Source organism: Cervus canadensis, chromosome 19, assembly GCF_019320065.1.
Source record: "Cervus canadensis isolate Bull #8, Minnesota chromosome 19, ASM1932006v1, whole genome shotgun sequence".
Lineage (NCBI taxonomy): Eukaryota > Metazoa > Chordata > Mammalia > Artiodactyla > Cervidae > Cervus > Cervus canadensis.
The window spans coordinates 10,947,937-10,968,968 of NC_057404.1; the positions used below are offsets into that span (position 1 = coordinate 10,947,937).

The 21,032-nt window shown below is 36.4% G+C and overlaps 1 non-coding gene across 1 annotated transcript; it reads left to right on the plus strand.

Annotated features, from left to right (window-relative positions):
* Positions 1-15,222: 15,222 nt before the first annotated feature.
* Positions 15,223-15,294, plus strand: TRNAC-ACA. The gene has a single exon. It is a non-coding gene; the product is annotated as a tRNA-Cys (tRNA).
* Positions 15,295-21,032: the final 5,738 nt, after the last annotated feature.

Below are 21,032 nucleotides of genomic sequence, written 5' to 3' on the forward strand. Positions count from 1 at the left end.
TTTCAACTGAATATTTCCTTGGTTGTTTTAATGAACAGTGTTAAAAATATGCATCCACAAATATTCATAAGGAAGAGTATATTATGAATATGTATAAAGTTTCTAAATTGGAGAACATTTATTTCTTGGAACTCCAGTATTAACAATAGGAATTACTATTTCTCTTACCACTTGTTAAGGGGTTTATATAACCATTTCAAGAACCTCTAGGCTAAATACATCTGAAGAAGTCAAGCTTTGTTTGCACTGATTTTATTTAAATGAAATATTTGAAATGCATTTTTCATGTGCATATCATAATACAATGTAATAAAATTAACTTAATATAAATAAACCAATTTCACTCCCAAATATATATATGTAGAAAATTTGAATATGACTCAAAGCTGGCATATCTATTGGAACAAATAGTGTACTTTCAATATGGATTAATTGCTGTATACTTGCAAATATTAACATTTTGAATTCTTAGAGGATATATACTTAAATCTTCATATTTGAAATCATAGAATTATTCTGTACTCACAAAAATAAGTAACAAATAAAAGCATAAATTGGAAACATCAAAAATCCCCTTAGTTGTAGTATCCATGGGACATATATTGCTTTTAAAATTCATTGTAATTCATAAAGTATAATTCAGGTACTGGAATATATACCATAGCTAAAAAGACATAACTTTTATTTTGGGTTGAGTATGGCTGATTTAATCTTTATTTTCAAAACCAATGGTCCAAGAAATTGATAGCTGAGACATCATTTTTTGAGATTTCTTCAATTGATCTTATTTATAGTTCATTAATTTTTCATTTAAGAACAATAACAGGACAATGATAAGTAATGTCTGTGGAATACTTACTCTGTGTGACACCTAAGGATCCTTAGAAAGTAGAATTCTTATTTTTCACATTTATAGATAAGAAAATGAAGACTTGAAATATTTAATCAGTTTGTCTAATATATTTCAGCAAATTGGTGTCTTGAGTTGAGGCTCAAACCTCTCTTTGGAGTCAACCTGACTCTGAAACTCTTTTCTTTTCATTTCTGACCTATAGTGTGTCCAGACGGCACTTCTGGGAAAAAAATGTGTTAATGCAAATGAAAACCAGAGAGTCATAAGGACAGATTTCTAAGTGAAAACTAGATATAATGAATAAAAATATTGGCGCTTATCTCAAATGCTCACTCAACATCTATTCATACTTTTCCATAGTTCTCACAAGATTGGCAATTTCATTTGTAAGAGTATAGAATACAAGAATATGAAAACTATTTGATACAAGCAAACTGAGTAAGGATAGTAGAAAGGATATTACAGAGTAAATAATGAAATAGTCCTAGGAAAATCATAAAAAAAATTAACATTTTTGGCTGATTTTATTTTACAAATTGGCATTTGATACATGTGAGTATTTATTATTTTCATTCCTTTTCTGTTGCCACGGTAGTGGATACTGAATGTATGAAAGTAGGAAATTTTGCTCCCTTAATTATAAGGCAATTAAGTGACAGTATAAACAAAAATGATCTTTAAAATGTTTGAGAACTTGAAAATCAGACACATAGTTCTTGAAAATAATCCAAATAGGACACAGAAAAAAGAGAGTATGTTAATTTTCAAATAAATGACCTCCCAACTTACTGTCAATCAAATTGCTTTTACTGGAAATTTATTAGCAAAATCTCGTGCAACAAATGTATGGGCTAATACTACATGTTGACAATTGTTTGTTTATTTCTACAATGTCTGTTGCACATGCATGTGTGCTCAGTTTCTCAGTCACATCCAACTCTTTGTGACCCCATAGACTGTAGTCCAATTAAATCTATTCATGTCCCATAATGATTTCTCAGAAAACAGTGATTTTATTGCGGTATTGATTAATAAAGATATCCCTTACAAGTCTTTGTAAATTTAGAATATTACATTTTATTTTTCAATTATATGATATATTGTAACAAGTAAATTCATCCCCATCTTTCACTTTATTATATATCATCTAAAACCTTTTTCACTCTCTCTTCATTTTGCAGCTGCTGAATATGTTTTATACCTTTGTTAGCCTCATTATATGCCAATGATTTATTATTGTTTACTCGAGTCTGACTCTTTGTGACAAATGGACTGCAACATGCCAGGCTTCTCTGTGCTTCACCATCTGCTGGAGCTTGCCCAAACTCATGTCCACAGACTCAATGATGCCATTCAACCATCCCATCCTCTTTCACCCCCTTCTCCTCTGCCCTCAATATTTCCCAGCATCTGAGTCTTTTCCAGTGAGTTGCCCCTTCACATCAGGTGGCCAAAGTATTGGAGCTTCAGCCTTAGCATCAGTCCTTCCAATGAATATTCAGGGTTGATTTATTTTAGGATTGACTGGTTTGATCTCCTTCCAGTCCAAGGATCTTTCAAGAGTCTTCTCCAGTACAACATTTGAAATCATCAATTCTTTGGTGCTCAGCCTTCTTTATGGTCCAATTCTCACATCCATACATGACTACTGGAAAACCATAGCTTTGAGTAAAAGATTTGTCAGTAAAGTGATGTCTCTGCTTTTTAAAACACTGTCTACATTTGTCATAGTTTTCCAAAGAGCAAGCATTTTTTAATTTCTCTGTCCACAGTGATTTTGGAGCCAAGAAAATAAAGTCTGTCACTGTTTCCATTTTGTCCCCTTTATTCGCCTTGAAGTGATGGGACTGGATGCCCTGATCTTTGTTTTTTGAATGTTGAGTTTTAAGCTAGCTTTTCACTCTCCTCTTTCACCATCATCAAGAAATTCTTTAGTTCCTATTTGCTCTCTGATGTTAGGGTGGTGTCATCTGAATATCTGAGGTTATGGATATTTCTGCTGGGAATCTTTATTCCAGCTTGTGCTTATTCAAGTCTGGCATTTTGCATGATGTACTCTGCATCTAAGTTAAATAAGCAGTGTGACAATATACAGCCTGATGTGCTCCTTTCCCAATTTTGAAATAGTCATATTGGTTTTAACTTGCTTCTTGACCTGCATACGGGTTCCTCAGAAGGCAGGTAAGCTGATCTAGTATTCTCATTTCTTTCAGAATTTTCCACAGTTTGTTGTGGTCCACACAGTCAAAGGCTTTAGCATAGTCAATGAAGCAGAAGCTTTTCTGGAATTCACTTGCTTTCTCCATTATCCAACAGAGGTTGGCAATTTGATCTCTGGTTCCTCTGCCTTTTCTAGACTGAGCCTATACATCTGGAAGTTCTCAGTTCACATACTGCTGAAGCTTAGCTTGAAGGATTTTGAGGATAACCTTGCTAGCCTGCCAAATGAGAGCAATTGTACAGTTGTTTGAACATTCTTTGGCATTGCCCTTCTTTGGGATTGGAATGAAACCTGACCTTTTCTAGACCTATGGCCACTGCCAAGTTTTCCAAATTTCCTGGCATTTTGAGTGCAGCCCTTTAACAGCATCATCTTTTAGGATCTGAAATAGCTCAGTTGGAATTGTATCACCTTCATCAGTTTTGTTCATAATAATACTTCCTATGACCCACTTGACTTCTTCATATATATTATTGTATATATTGATTATAATATATATCTAGATGATTATGCATATATTTCCTGGATCATTGTACAGAATAAATTATTGGTGATTTAAAGTAATCTTCATGAGTGTTTGTTCCATAAACCAAGGTGACATATTGGTGTTTATAACTTAAACATAACATTAGTAACATGATATTGATTAAAAATATGGACCACATTTTAGAAGAAATGTTTCATTTGAAAAGTTAAGTAAGTGTATTTATGTATAAGCATATATAGTTATCCTCGGTGGCTCAGTAGTTAAAGAGTTGACTGCAGTGCAGGAGACCTGGGCTTGATCCTTGGGTTGGGACTATACCCTGGAGAAGGAAATGGCAACACACTCCAGTATTCTTGTCTGGGAAATTCCATGGACAGAAGAGCCTGATGGGCTACAGTCCATGGGGTCACAAGTGTCAGACATGAGTACAACTAAACCTACATACATATAATTATATATTTATATGTATACGTACATAGCATAAATCCCTTTGGTTTATGGAACAAACCCTCATAATGTTAATTTAAAAATCTTCAGTAACTTATGCTATAATTCGTCAGTAATTTACCCAGAAAATATGTTCATAATCACCTAGTGCCTGGCAAATTCTATGGACAGAGGAGCCTGGCGGGCTATAGTCCATGGAGTCACAAAGAGTTGGACGCTGCTGACCACAGCAGCAGCAACATGTATGCATATTCTATAGATGTGAAGTGATAATTGCTCAGTCATTTACAACTCTTTGTGACTCCATGGACTGTAACCCACCAGGCTCCTCTGTCCATGGAATTTACCAGGCAAGAATACTGGAGTTGGTGCCATTTCCTACTCCAGGGGATCTTGTCAACCCAGGGATTGAATGTGTGTCTCCTGCATTGGCAGGTGGATTCTTTACCCTTGAGCCACCAGGGAAGACCCGTACATACATATTATATGAATATAAATGTATATTAGGCATCCCTCGTGACTCAGTTGGTAAAGAATCTGCCTGCAATGCGGGAGACCTGGATTTGATACCTGGGTTGGGAAGATCTCCTGGAGAAGGGAATGGCCACCCACTCCAATATTCTGGCCTGGAGAATTCCATGGACTGTATAGTCCTCAGGATCACAAAGATTTGGACACGACTGAGTGACTTTCACATATACATATACCTAAAAATAAGGTTGTAGTCCTATAAATATTGTAACTCCTCCCTTTGCTTACTGAGTGATTAGCATGAGAAGGCCAAAGTGATCAGGTGACAGTTGGAGATTCATGTTTACTGGGGATCTTAGTATTTCCTGTGACTAAAGATTCTCTACTCATGAGAAACGCTGGGCTGTAAGAAACACAAGCTGGAATCAAGATTGCTGGGAGAAATAGCAGTAACTGCAGATATGCACTTGACACCACCCTTATGGCAGAAAGTGAAGAGGAACTAAAAAGCCTCTTGATGAAAGTGAAAGAGGAGAGTTAAAACAGTTGGCTTAAAGCTCAACATTCAGAAAAGTAAGATCATAGCATACGGTCCCACCACTTCAAGGCAAATAGATGGGGAAACTGTGGAACCAGTGTCAGAATTTATTTTGGGGGGGGGGCTCCAAAATCACTGCAGATGGTGATTGCAGCCATGGAATTAAAGATGCTTACTCCTTGCAAGGAAAGTTATGACCAACCCGGAGAGCATATTTAAAAGCAGAGACATTACGTTGTCAACAAAGGTCCGTCTAGTCAAGGTTATGGTTTTTCCAGTGGTCATATATGGATGTGAGAGTTGGACTGTGAAGAAAGCTGAGTGCCAAAAAAATTGATGCTTCTGAACTGTGGTGTTGGAGAAGACTCTTGAGAATCCCTTGGACTGCAAGGAGATCCAACCAGTCCATCCTAAAGGAGATCAGTCCTGGGTGTTCATTGGAGGGACTGATGCTGAAGCTGAAACTCCAATACTTTGGCCACCTCATGCAAAGAGTTGACTCACTGGAAAAGACCCTGATGCTGGGAGGGATTGGGGGCAGGAGAAGAAGGGGAGACAGAGGATGAGATGGCTGGATGGCATCACCGACTCGATGGACATGAGTTTGAGTAAACTCCGGGAGTTGGTGATGGACAGGGAGGCCTGGCGTGCTACAATTCATGGGGTCGCAAAGAGTCAGACACGACTGAGCGACTAACTGAACTGAACTGAATATTTCATTGTGTATATGTACCGCAGCTTTCTTATGCATTTATCTGCTGATGGGCATCTAGGTTGCTTCCATGTCCTGGCTATTATAAACAGTGCTGCGATGAATTTTGGGATACTCCTGTCTCTTTCAATTCTGGTTTCCTCGGTGTGTATGCCCAGAAGTGGGATTGCTGGGTCATATGACAGTTCTATTTCCAGTTTTTTAAGGAATCTCCACACTGTTCTCCTTAGTGGCTATACTAGTTTGCATTCCCCCAACAGTGTAAGAGGGTTCCCTTTTCTCCACACCTTCTCCAGCATTTATTGCTTGTAGACTTTTGGATAACAGCCGTCCTGACTGGCATGTAATGGTACCTCATTGTGGTTTTGATTTGCATTTCTCTGATAATGAGTGATGTTGAGCATCTTTTCATGTGTTTGTTAGCCATCTGTATGTCTTCTTTGAAGAAATGTCTGTTTAGTTCTTTGGCCCATTTTTTGATTGGGTAATTTATTTTTCTGGAATTGAGCTGCAGGAGTTGCTTGTATATTTTTGAGATTAATCCTTTTTCTGTTCCTTCGTTTGCTATTATTTTCTCCCATTCTGAGGGCTGTCTTTTCACCTTGCTTATAGTTTCCTTTGTTGTGCAAAAGTTTTTAAGTTTAATTAGGTCCCATGTGTTTATTTTTACTGTTATTTCCAATACTCTGGGTGGTGGGTCATAGAGGATCCTGCTGTGATTTGTATAGGAGAGTGTTTTGCTTATGTTTTCCTCTAGGAGTTTTATAGTTTCTGTTCTTACATTTAGATCTTTAATCCATTTTGAGTTTATTTTAGTGTATGGTGTTAGAAAGTGTTCTAGTTTCATTCTTTTACAAGTGGTTCACCAGTTTTCCCAGCACCACTTGTTAAGAGATTGTCTTTTCTCCATTGTATATTCTTGCCTCCTTTGTCAAAGATAAGGTATCCATAGGTGCATGGATTTATCTCTGGGCTTTCTATTTTGTTCCACTTGTCTATATTTCTTTCTTTGTGCCAGTACCATACCGTCTTAATGGCTGTAGCTTTGTAGTAGAGCCTGAAGTCAGGCAGGTTGGTTCCTCTAGTTCTATTCTTCTTCATCAAGATTTCTTTGGCTATTTGAGGTTTTCTGTATTTCACTACAAAATGTTAAATTATTTGTTCTAGTTCTGTGAAAAGTACTGTTGATAGCTTGATAGGGATTGCATTGAATCTATAGATTGCTTTGGGTAGTATACTCATTTTCACTATATTGATTCTTCCAAGCCATAAACATAGTATATTTCTCCATCTATTTGTGTCCTCTTTGATTTCTTTCATCAATGTTTTATAATTTTCTATATATATAAGTCTTTTGTTTCTTTAGGTAGATATATTCCTAAGTATTTTATTATTTTCATTGCAATGGAGAAAGGAATTGTTTCCTTAATTTCTCTTTCTGTGCTCTCACTGTTAGTGTTTAGGAATGCAAGGGATTTCTGTGTGTTAATTTTATATCCTGCAACTTCACTATAGTTATTGATTAACTCTAGTAATTTTCTGGTGGAGTCTTTAGGGTCTTCTATGTAGAGGATCATGTCGTCTGCAAACAGTGAGAGTTTTACTTCTTCTTTTCCAATCTGAATTCCTTTAATTTCTTTTTCTGCTCTGATTGCTGTGGCCAAAACTTCCAACACTATGTTGAATAGTAGTGGTGAGAGTGGGCACCCTTGTCTTGTTCCTGACTTTAGGGGAATGCTTTCAATTTTTCACCATTGAGGATAATGGTGAAAAGGTTTGCTGTGGGTTTGTCATATATAGCTTTTATTATGTTGCAGTATGTTACTTCTATTCCTGCTTTCTGGAGGGTTTTTGTCATAAATGGATGTTGAATTTTGTCAAAGACTTTCTCTGTATCTATTGACATAATCATATGGTTTTTATTTTTCAATTTGTTAATGTGGTGTATTACATTGATTGATTTGTGGATATTGAAGAATCCTTGTATCCCTGGGATATAGCCCACTTGGTCATGATGTATGATCTTTTTAATATGTTGTTGGATTCTGTTTGCTAGAATTTTGTTAAGGATTTTTGCATCTATGTTCATCAGTTATATTGGTCTGTAGCTTTCTTTTTTTGTGGCATCATTGCCTGGTTTTGGTATTAGGGGATGGTGGCCTCATAGAATGAGTTTGGAAGTTTATCTTCCTCTGCAATTTTCTGGAAGAGTTTGAGTAGGATAGGTGTTAGCTCTTCTCTAAATTTTTGGTAGAATTCCACTGTGAAGCCGTCTGGTCCAGGGCTTTTGTTTGCTGAAAGATTTCTGATTACAGTTTCAATTTCCATGCTTGTGATGGGTCTGTTAAGATTTTCCATTTCTTCCTGGTTCAGTTTTGGAAAGTTGTACTTTTCTAAGAATTTGTCATTTTCTTCCAAGTTGTCCATTTTATTGGCATATAGTTGCTGACAGTAGTCTTTTATGATCCTTTGTATTTCTGTGTTATCTGCTGTGATTTCTCCATTTTCATTTCTAATTTTGTTAATTTGATTCTTCTCCCTTTGTTTCCTGATGAGTCTGGCTAATGGTTTGTCAATTTTATTTATCTTCTCAAAGAAACAGCTTTTAGCTTTGTTGATTTTTGCTATGGTCTCTTTTGTTTCTTTTGCATTTATTGCTGCCCTAATTTTTAAGATTTCTTTCCTTCTACTAACCCTGGGTTCTTCATTTCTTCCTTTTGTAGTGCTTTAGGTGTAGAGTTAGGTTATTTATTTGACTTTTTTCTTGTTTCTTGAGGTAAGCCTGTATTGCTATGAACCTTCCCCTTAGCACTGCTTTTACAGTGATCCATAGGTTTTGGGTTGTTGTGTTTTCATTTTCATTCATTTCTATGCATATTTTGATTTCTTTTTTTATTTCTTCTGTGATTGTTGGTTATTCAGCAGCGTGTTGTTCAACCTCCATATGTTGGAATTTTTAATAGTTTTTCTCCAGTAATTGACATCTAATCTTACTGCATTGTGGTCAGAAAAGGTGCTTGGAATGACTTCAATTTTTTTGAATTTACCAAGGCTAGATTTATGGCCCAGGGTGTGTATCCTAGAGAAGGTTCCATGTGCTCTTGAGAAAAAGGTGAAATTCATTGCTTTGGAGTGAAATGTCCTATAGATATCTACTAGGTCTAACTGGTCTATTGTATCATTTAAAGTTTGTGTTTCCTTGTTAATTTTCTGTTTAGTTGATCTATCCATAGGTGTGTGTGGGGTATTAAAGTCTCCCACTATTATTGTATTATTGTTAATTTCCCCTTTCACACTTGTTAGAATTTGCCTTATATATTGTGGTGCTCCTATGTTGGGTACATATATATTTATAATTGTTGTATCTTCATCTTGGGTTGATCCTTTGATCATTATGTAGTGTCCTTCTCTGTCTCTTTTCACAGCCTTTATTTTAAAGTCTATTTTATCTGATATGAGTATTGCTATGCCTGCTTTCCAACATTTAAACTAGGTGCATACAGTCTGACTATTGGTGACACAGCACTATATAATGTCAGATGGTTTAACTATAAACTAGATCCTAACACTTTCTTAAACTCATAGTATGTCGTTTCTATCTCCTTAGCTTTACCTTCAAGAGGTTATTCCAAGACTTTATCAGGCAACCATCTTCTTCAGGGTGTGGTGCATGGTAAGAACAGTGGATCCATAATCATATGCCTTTGGCCACCCTTCCTTAACCATAAAATGGCTCTGTAGTCCATTATTATCTTGGGTCCGTGTCAATATATCACATATTTTGTGAGCTCTTGGACAGTTTTGCTGGCTGCAGTGCTATAGACATGAAAAGCTAACCATATCCAGAATAACTGCCAGTCATGGTCAGAAGGAATTGCTGCCTTTTCCAGAATAGAAGTGTGACATAAACCTTTTTTTTTTTTTTTCTCACAAGTGGCTGGTTAGTCTCTGGACAACAAGAATTCTAAAAGACAACTCTCTAAGATGTCCTATCCTAATTCCTGTGACTGTGAATATGATGAGATATCATGCCCATGACTGTTACATTACATGGAAAAAAAATGTGCAGAGGTAGGAAAGTTACTAAATCTTAAGTACCTATGTGTACTAAATTTATATGTGGCTATCAGTTATTTACATCCATCGCTTGACTTTTTTTTCCCTCACCAAAAATATTTTGTATTGGGGTATAGCAGATTAACAATGGTGTGGTAGTTTTAGGTGAACAGCAAAGGCACTCAGCCATACACATGCATGTATCCATTCTCTCCCAAACCATCAGTTGACTTTGAGTTAATCGTAATGGAAATGATCCAGGTATACCTAACTGATTCCTATGAGCCCTTTAAAAGCAGAGGCTTTTCACCTGGAGGTTGAAGAAGACCGAGCCAGAGAAACAGGGAAACAGGAAAATGACTCAACATACTTCAGCTGGCTTTGAAATTTGAGGTGTCGAGTGCAAGGTCTTGAAAGCAGCCTCGAGGAAGGCTAGAGAGGCTTGTTGAGAGCCAGCCAAGAAAAACACTCCTACAAACACACAGAGCTGAGTTCTGTTAGCGGTTTACACGAGTTTAGATGTGGATCTTCCCCCAGAGGTTCCAGATAGGAGCTGAGCCTGGGTAATATCTTGATTTTGGCCATGTGAGACCCTATGGGGCTTATCTAGGGTCTCACACTGGTCTCAGGCTTCTGACCTATAGAACTGTGTGGTAACAGATCCTTGCTTTATGTCACTTGGTTTGTGGCAATTTGTTATGTAGAACAGGGGACATGGTGCCACACTGAAAGCTGTGTTTTCCTTGACTTCTAACTGTTGAGACATACTGAAGGATCAATAATTAGGTCAGTCTTGGCAAGAGGAAGCATGTGCTGTGTGCTTGGTTGCTTAGTCATGTCTAACTCTTTGCGACCCTATGGGCCCACCAGGCTCCCCTCTCCATTGGATTCTCCAGGAAAGAGTGTCAGCGTGGGTTGTCATTTTCTCCTTCAGGGGATCTTCCCAATCCAGGGATCGAACCCCTGTCTCCTGCACCACCTGCATCACAGGCAGATTCTTTACTATGGAGCCACCTGAGAAGTCCATAATGTGCTGTTGGGCCTCTACAAAGCTTCCATGGCTGCTCCTTTTATGGGCTATTGGACAATCACGTGAGTTGTCAAGACCAGAAACTAGTTTATATTCTGAATTAGTCATGTTTCCAGCTGGGTATCCACTGGTTCTTTTGCAGTTGTTTTGTTGTGGGTATTAGCTGAAGGTTAAAGGTAAAAATCTTCAGTTCAAGATATCCAAGGATAGAGAACATTGGTAGAAATTACTAATGATATGCACACTTGGTTATGAAATATTTACATTTATTTCCTCCTACAAGCTAAGCAGCCAGAGTTAATGAACGTGAGAAGGATAATAAGGACATTGTTGCATTAAAAATGGTCAGTCTATTATTGATTCTAATTCTCTGACTCTCCTGCTGGCAGGTTAGTGACCTCTGCAAGGGCAATTTTTTCTTAAGGTCTGCACGAAGAAGTGGAGTTTTTTTTTCAGTGTGTACATCCCAGTACATTGAAAACCCAATTCAGCATAGTCCATGGAAGTCCCCGGGAGAACAATGCCCAATGCTTATTCATAGTTGGGCTGGCTGAGTTTCTGTGTCATATTTTTTTCCTGGGAGGTCAGAGGTCCCAGCTTTTGCAGAGATCTTTATTAGGGCTTTTACAGGCTTTCTTTCAAATGCAAACAACTGACTTACCTTACTTTGTGTTATGGACCGAATATGTTCCCCTCAAAAGTATGAACCCCCAGTGTGGTGATATTTGGAGGTGAGGTCATTGGGAATTAAGTTTAGATGAGGTCATGAGGATGGTGCCCTCATAATGGGATTAGTGTCTTTATGAGAAGAGAAAGAGACACAAGAGAGCCCTCTCCCTCAAAGGGCATTTGAGCACATCTTAAGAAGGTGTTTGTCTACAAGCCAAGAATCAGGCGCTCACCATGAACCAAATTTGCCAGAACTTGATCTTGTATTCTCTAATCTCTATAACTATAAGAAATAAATATCAGTTGTTTCTGCCACTGTCTATGGTAATATGTTATAGCAACCTGGGTTAGTTACCTAGATGTGTCTAATTAAGGGTAGCATGGGGTGTCCAGATTAAACATTATTTCTGGATATGTCTGTTAAGTTGTTTCAGGATGAGATTAGCATTTGAATTGGTGGACTCAGTAAAATATATTACCTTCCTGATGTGAATGGGCATCATCCACTCTTTTGAGAACATGAATATAACAAAAAGCAGATAAAGGAGGAATTTGTCCCCTTTTTACCTTCTTATCTACTTGAGCAATATACATTGGTCTTCCACAATCCTTAAACTAGGATTTACATCATTGGCTCCTCTAATTCTTGGATCTTTGTACTTGGACAATTCAGTACTTTGTACTTGATTCAATTCAAGTACTTTGTATGTGCTACAATTCAGTATCACTGACTTTCCTTGGTCTCAGCTTATAGATGGCAGATAGTGGCAGATAATCTCCAGCCTCTTAATCCCCCTTGGTTACCTTAATCGTTCTTGGTTACCTAAAGTAAGATATTCACAAATTACAGATATGAGAGACATCTTTGGTGGGAGAAGTGTCATTATTCTGCCTACTACAAATACACATATGATAGTGAATAAAATGGGAAATATTTACTCCACAATTACTTTCATTGTTAGGTTTATTTTTACAGCCAAATAAAATCCCATATATGAAATTGTCTTAGCTTTTATTTTGGTTCCAATATGATGTAGTGTAGCTTGCCATTTAACTAATATATATATATATCATTTTATCCTTTATATATGATGTATATCCTTTATATATGATGTATATCCTTTATATATGATGTATATCCTTTATATATGATATGATATCCTTTATATATCATGTATATCCTTTCTATATATATATATATAAAACATATGAATGTAAATCATATATATAGATATAAACTAATTTATCATGATATATATATAATATTTTATAGCTTTATTTTATTATTTTAAATTGATAAAAATATTACATATTCCTAGAGCCCAACTGAATTTGGGCTGAATTGCTAGGCAATGAATCATAAATAAAGGGAATTTCATAATGAAATTCAAATTCAAATTTTCCTTAATAGACATGGCTGGCTTGTATTAGATACACGGTGTGCACTATTCAGTCAATTGAAGCATTACAATACTTCAGAATACAAACTTAGCTTGATATGCTAGTTGGATATCATTACCATATGATTATTTATGTTTATAGGTATTTTTTCCAAACTTAGTAGTTTAAGGCATAACAAAGAAAAAGTGTACTAATTGTTGATTATTATCAAATGAGAAATCATTTCAATTTTTAGGAATTAGTAAATTGGAAAAGTATAATTTCCTATTGGATATAATTATTAAGAAATAAATTTTACAGTAAGATAAATTAAATGATAGGATTATAGTGAACTAATGTTATTTTATTCCTTTTTCTTCTCTTGGTTCAAATGATTCTAGGCCTGACATGTAGTTTATCCTTGATGGATGAACGGAGACAGTAAGAGAAGGGATGAGCTAATAATGGTAAATTCAGTATTGAATCAGAAATATATTGAGATTCTGAGAGAAATTGAGATACGTGCTTCAATCATAGTTTGTCACTACTGAGATTTGTTGGTTGATGAGCTGTCAATGAATCAAAAGGAAAAGATTTTATAAGAAGCAACTAGACTTGCAAAAAAAGCAGTTTAATACCCCAAAGACTGTATAAATAGAACTTATAAAGTAAAAGTGGCAATAAAGTTGGTAGATCAGAAGGGATAGAGTTTAACTTAATTCTAAAAAAGACAGTCTCTGTATTTCCCCTTTAATATCTAAATTTTTTATAACTACTTTTAAATGTGATAATGAGTCTCAGCTTTTTTCTCCAAGTAAAGAGGTATGTATATGCAAAACATGATAAACTACAAATTATAATTTTGCCCCCAACCAGTTCATTTTAGTTCCATTAGTAAAATATTTTCTATGGTCAATTTAAATTAAGTCTGTATTATCCATGAGTCATGAACAATTGAAATTCACAGATTTTCCATGGATTTAACTCTGTTGAAAGTTCTGAACAAGGCATCCACTGAAGTCGTAACCAGAGAGGCAAACATGGCTTTGGGTAAGATACTAATTTTTTTTTTTTAACTTCATGAATCGAGAAGTGGATTATATTGGTCATCCCACAAGACACTGAAAGTAGGTCATCCTCATGACATTAATCAACTACTAATTCCTGATGTTCTCTAAAACTTTCCGTTATACCTACTGTTTTTATGTGCTATGCTTGGTCGTTCATTTGTGTCTGATTCTTTGAGACTGCATGGACTTTAGCCCACCAAGTTCCTCAGTCCATAGGGATTCTCCAGGCAAGATTACTGGAGTTGTCATGCTCTCCTCCAGGGGATATTCCCAATCCAGGGATTGAATCCAGGTCTCCTTCATTGCAGGTGGATTATTTTACTGTCTGAGCCACCCAGGAAGCTCATACCTATTGCTTACTTCACTAAAATTTATGATGGATTCTGAAGACTTGTGTCTTTGTTCACAAAATTATCTGTATGTACCCCTTTTTCTGAAAAAAATCTCAGAAATCAGGAACAGACCTATTTAAGTGATATGATTAACTTGTTAGTCTGTATGGCTAAAAGGAAGATGGGTTTTTGAAGGACAATCTACAGTTGAGAGTCTTCAATTTGGGAAACTTATATTTTAAAAGAACTGCTCATTATCCTTTATTGAGTAACTTCTTGGATTATTCTGGGGAGACCACAAGGCCAAGATCTCCCCAAAATCCATGTTGTTTGATACATTTCAATGCTGGTTCACAAGCTCACAGAGATATCCTGCTCATCTGGGTTCTAAGCCTTGCTCACAACCATCAAGCTTCATTTTAGTCTGCTTCAACAGAAATAGTTGATATCTTGATAGGAAATGGGAGACAATACCACAGGAATATGTTGAATCTGCCAACTTTCCAACATCATTAGCTAGTGAAATCTGTATAAAGCAATGAGTTCATTCCAATAGTAGTTACTTAAGCTACACAGAGGGTCCTCTATGTTAATGGAACATTTTGTTTTGTTTTCCTTTAGAATCAATAAAATGCTCTAGCTGAAATGTTAAATTTTAGGATACATAGGACATCAGAAAAGCAATTTTCTCATTAGCAATTGCATATATAAAATATAACTTAAAATTGATTTATTAAATTGGAGCATTTGTACCTGGGGATACAACCTTCCCTGATTTAACATTTGAAATAAAAGTACAAAAAATAATTCTGAATAGAATCCATTGAGTAAAGACATCTAATTCATGTATATAATAAAATTTTAAATATTACATTGTGGCAGAAAGATACAATAGGAAGGAAATGGAATTTGATGTCAGACATAGTTGGATTTCATTCATAGTCCCTCCATTGACTTCCCTGGTGGCTCAGATGGTAAAGTGTCTGCCTACAATGCAGGAGACCCGGGTTCAATCCCTGGGTTGGGAAGATTGCCTGGAGAAGGAAATGGCAACCCACTCCAGCATTCTTGTCTGGAAAATCCCACGGACGGAGGAGCTTGGTAGGCTACAGTCCATGGGGTCACAAAGAGTTGGACATGACTGAGTGACTTCACTTTCACTTTCCCTCCATTTACTAGATTTTTTTTTTTTTTTCATGCCACATGATATGTAGGATCTTATTTCCCCCACCAGGGATTTAAACCAGGCCCCTGTATTGGAAGAGCAGAGTCTTAACCACTGGATCACTAGGAAAGTCCCTTACTAGATCTTTTACACATGTAAGGTACTTAAAATATTAGAGGAAATCTTAAAAATATCTGGAATGAATCTTACTGTCTATAAATGATTTTGATTAGGTGAAGTCTATTCTGTGCTGGAGGGTAGAGCTGAATTTCATATATGGCCCAGCCTCACATTTTGGTCTATTTGTTCTCTGAGCAGGTAGTTTGGATTAGGCAACAAGCTAATCCTTTGATATACAAGGTATGAGACAAGGAAAACCCTGTCATTGTGGAGTCTATGATCAAGTTGACAATAATGGCATTTTAAAAATCATATAGATTTGATCTTACTGGCTGTAGACATACTTTATTTACTCCTATACTTCTATAGTCAGTTTCCAATTTCAGTGTTTTCTTCATCTCTTGCAAAGAAAGTGAAAGTGTTAGTTGCTCGGTCATGCCCACATCTTTGCGACCCCATGGACTGTAGTCCACCAGGCTGCTCTGTCCATAGGGTTTTCCAGGCAAGAATACTGAAGCTGGTTGCTACTTCCTCTTCTAGGGAATCTTCCCAACCCAGGGATTGAACCTGCATCTCTTGAGATTCCTGCATTGGCAGATGAATTCTTCACCACTGAGCCACCCTGGAAGCCAGTGCTGACCATAAAATACAGATAAGGAAGACTCTTCAGATTATATATTTGGTGATGATATTTACATTGCTCACAAGATTTAAACACAAGACCTTACACAGAAACAGGCAACAATGGTAAAGTTGTTCAATGAAACTCAATGAAACAATATATTCATCTGTTAAATAGAGTATGATAATAAATTTCCTGAAGGATTGTTTTACATTTAAAAGAAATAACCCAAGTGCAGTGACTAACAGAAGATATTTTGTGGGTTCTCAATAAAAATCACTTTTCTTCTCCTCTTCTATTTCCACCCTCAGTTGCCAACTTCTTGAGTAGCTGCTGTAATGTGGTACTACATGAGAATTGGGGAAGTACCCAAAGAATACTGAGTAGATTTGCAAATGGAAATTAAATTATTAGAAGTAAGGAAACAGGAAATAAAATTAGTGAACTAGTTGTGGCAGTCTAGAATTTCTACCAAAAGTTAAATTCTAGGATATTCAAATAGACCACAAAAATATATTTGAGGCAGTTATAAAAATTTGCTATGGAAAATACTACATAAATTTTTACTAGAATTTTTATGACTTATTTCCTTCCTCAAAACATTAAGGATTGAAACCAATAAACTGTGGACATTTACTGACCAAAAATGATTTTAAATGCTCTTGTTTATTTCTTATTTTTCATCCCCAATACAAATATTATATCATACGTCCAATAGGAGATACTTAGCAAATTCACATTCCACTTGACTATTCTTGAGTACATGGATTTCAATGTGTGGCTATGTTTCTGAGTTCTAGCCAATGATATTATTAGTATGTGCTGTAGAATGAATGTATCCTCCAAAATCTATATATTAAAAATACACCCAAGGCTGAATCATGTCAATGTATGGCAAAAACCACTACAATATTGTAAAGTAATTAACCTTCAATTAAAACAAATAAATTAAAAAAATAAAACAAATAGAACCTAATCCCCAGTGTGATGATATTTGTAAGTGGGGCTTTTGAGGGGTAACTAGGTCATGAGTGTGGAGCCCTCATGAGTCAGATTAATGCCCTTATACAAGAGACTCTAGAGATTTTCCTCCCCTCTTCCACCATGTAGTATTAGTCGCTCAGTTGTGCCTGACTCTTTGCAACCCCGTGGACTGTAACCCACCAGATTCCTCTGTCCATGGAGTTATCCAGGCAAGAATACTGGACTGGGTAGCCATTCCTTTCTTCAGGGGGTCTTCCCAACTGAGTTTTTACCTTGGTCTCCCACATGGTGGGTAGATTCTTTACCATTTGAGCCACCAGGAAGCCTTCCACCATGTAAGGACACAGAGAAAAGACAGGGGCCTAGAGTCAGGAAGTGGGCACTCACTAGACACTGAATCTGCAGGTGTCCTGATCTTAGACGTTTCAATTTTCCCAGAATTATGAAAAATAAATGTTTGTTGTATATAAGCCACCCAGTTTGTATTATTCTTGTTCCAACAGACTAAGACAATGTGTTAACAGAAGTCAACTGTGCCTTTCTTACACATGGGCCATACAAAACTTTTGTATTTTTCTGATAGACACTATTGCTGCAAAACTTAGCAGTTTAAAATAACCTCTGTATTTTTCCAAATTGTGGAGTGGGGGCAGTCAGAACTTTCAGAAAGGATTGATTTGGCTATTCTGAGGTAGACTCTTTTATGAGGTTGGAGTCACCTGAATGCTCCTCTGACTGGAGATCTCAAGTAATTCATGTGGCTTTATGCTGATGCTGTCTGTCAGCTAGAGGTTCAGCTGAGAATTGTGACTGGAGGATCTACATGGGGCATTCCAGTAAGGTGGACTCAGGGTAGCTGTAATTTCTAAATGGCATCTGCCTTCTCGAAAAATAAACATCTTGAGTTGTTGTTGTTCAGTCACTCGGTTGTGCCCGACTCTTTAAGACCCTAGTGGGTGCAGCAAGCTAAGCTTCTGTGTCCTTCACTATCTCCCAGAGTTTGCTTAAACTCATGTCTATTGAATCGGTGAAGCCCCCCAACCATCTCATCTTTTGTTGCCTGCTTCTCCGCCTGACCTTAATCTTTCCCTGTATCAGGGTCTTTTCTAGTGAGTAAGCTCTTTGCATTAGGTGGCAAAAGTATTGAAGCTTCACTTTTAGCATTAGTCCTTCCAGTGAATATTCAAGATTGGTTTCCTTTAGGACTGACTGGTTTAGAACACCAGGCAAACGTAGGATCTACTTTTGTGAACCAGTCTCAGAAGTCACATAGTATTACTGCACCACACTGGATTAACTGAATTCCATTCAGACTTCTGGAATAGAACATAAACTTTACATTATGATAGAAGTATCAAATAATGTGGGAGTCATTGTTATATACTCCAACTCTGCTTTTTTCTTGCTTCTAGTCATCTGCATATAGATGTCTGGCATAACATGGAAGTTGTATGTAGAATTTGCAAAAGATTCCCCCTTTTTAAGGGGAGGAATTGCTCACTCTTTCATTCCCATAAAAAAAGCATTATTTAGTCCTTCAGTCATGTCCAACTCTTTTGAGAACCTATGGGCTGTAAGACCATCAGGCTCCTCTGTCCATAGGATTTCCCAGGAAAGAATATTGGAGTAGGTTGCCATTTCCTTCTCCAGGGGATCTTCCCAACCTGGGAATTGAAACATGCACTCCTGCATTGACAGGTGTATTCTTTACCACTGAGCCACCAGGGAAGCCCAGCCAGAGAAAGGCATAGCTTACTATTATCTGTAAGATAAAGTACATTTTTATCATATCTGTTAAGATGGTGTTTTCTAACACACACACACACACACACACACATTCTTTTTGATTCTCAAGAAGTGCCCTTTAGTATCATTTTTCCAACAAAAAGTTTTGGGTTTATAAACAACACACCTTTTTTTGTGAAATCCAGATTGGGATATTTGACATATTTCAAATGTATTTGAGTAAACACTATAACTTTGTGTTGTAATTTAGAGAATAATTAAAACAGTTATAACACTGTGTGCCAAGTCATTTCGGTCATGTCTGTCTCTTTGCGACCACATGGACTGCAGCCCACCAGGCTCCTCTGTCCATGGGATTTTCCATGCAAGAATACTGGAGTGGATTGCTTTGCCCTCCTCCAGGGGATCTTCCCAACCCAGGGATCAAACCCACTTCTCTTATGTCTCCTGCTGGCAGACATGTTCTTTACCACTAGCACCGCCTGGGAAAGCCAATTATAACATTTACTGTTATTATAATATTGATATGGAGAAGGAAATATCAACCCATTCCAGTATTCTTGCCTGGAGAATTCAATGGACAAAGGAACCTCATGGGCTATGCCCATGGTGTTGCAAAGAGTCAGATATGACTGAGCACACAGCATAATATTGATAACTGATAATAATTAACAATTAAATTCTATGAAAGTTCTATTCATTTGATTTTTTTATTTAAGAAGGTACCAGTGTTGTGTAGTTTGTTATAAAATGTTCTTGCAAACACTCTGTACTTAAAAGACATGAAAAATATAAAATGCAGTATCTCTATTTAACAGTAAAGTATAAAATTAATTTTGTTTGGTAATGTAATTTTTTCATTTAGCTATTTGACTTTTGGCTACTTATATTTCTTTTTTTAAATTTGTATTTTGGAGTATAGTTTATTAAAAATGTTGTGTTTGTTTCAGGTGCACAACAAAGTGATCCAGTTAAACATGTACCTGTATCTATTCTTTTTCAAATTATTAATATTTTCCCATTTAGGTTATTACAGAGTATGGAGCCAAGTTCCCCATGCTATCAACTGCATTTCTATTCAAAAATGATCTTATATCAAGTATGATGTTAAAATTCAGGCATGTCTCCAATTTTACTTTTTAAAGTGCAATTATTTAAAAATTTCTGCTTTATTCAGGGGAACTATTTGTTAGTTCTTATTTGAGTGACTTTTTTATACATTCTAAATCTGCTTCCATTTTGTCAGTTGAAAACATACTCTTTTCTTAAGACTTCTGAAAAAAATAAACCATCTACTAATCCCACAGCAAAATGATTCATTCTTTGTGAAATGGCTGATATAGTAAATAATGATACCTATCACTTATTAGAATTCTAATTGTGTGTGTGTGTGTTTTGTACTAGTTTGAAGCTTCTCTGAGATCAGGAGTTGTACTTTATTTTTATTATCTTGACAACTATTCTTTCTAGCACATATGTTTCTTATAGTAAATGATCAGTAAATATTTATAACTTACATTCATGAAAATACAAATTCAACTTCCAAAAGGAGAGAGCTAGTGGGGAGAATATATTCTTAGGCAGTTCTAAGATAATGGAAGGAACATTTAATAAATGGCTTCTCTACTTACTTAGACAAATTCACTGTCATTATTTTTGTAGTAAATATCTGAATGAAAGTTTGGTCGGCCTTGTTGTTAAACCTTAATTTAAAATGGCTAATTATAATCATTAAATTCTTGTTTTCTGTGTAACATGGATAACACTTTCTTATGTGTTATCGATAAATGAAAATGTTTGCAAATAAATGCAACCAAAGGGAGTACTCTCTACTCAGCTGAAAATACCCACAAGGATATATCAAGGAGGGATTATCATGGAGAACACGATGTTTCCTAGGGGCCTCTTGAGTACTCTGAATTATAGCAAATTTTGCACTGGAGGTTGCCAGAAAAATGCAGGTGTTTAGTCCTTCCAAAGCACTCACTGGTTAACCTAGTTATTATTTTTCTATGATGAGGCTAATCAAATCAATCTGCTGGCAGACAATACTGTATTGATGTGCTCAGATGTTCAGTCGTGTCCTACTCTTTGTGACCCTATGGACTGTAGCCCACCAGCCTCTTCTG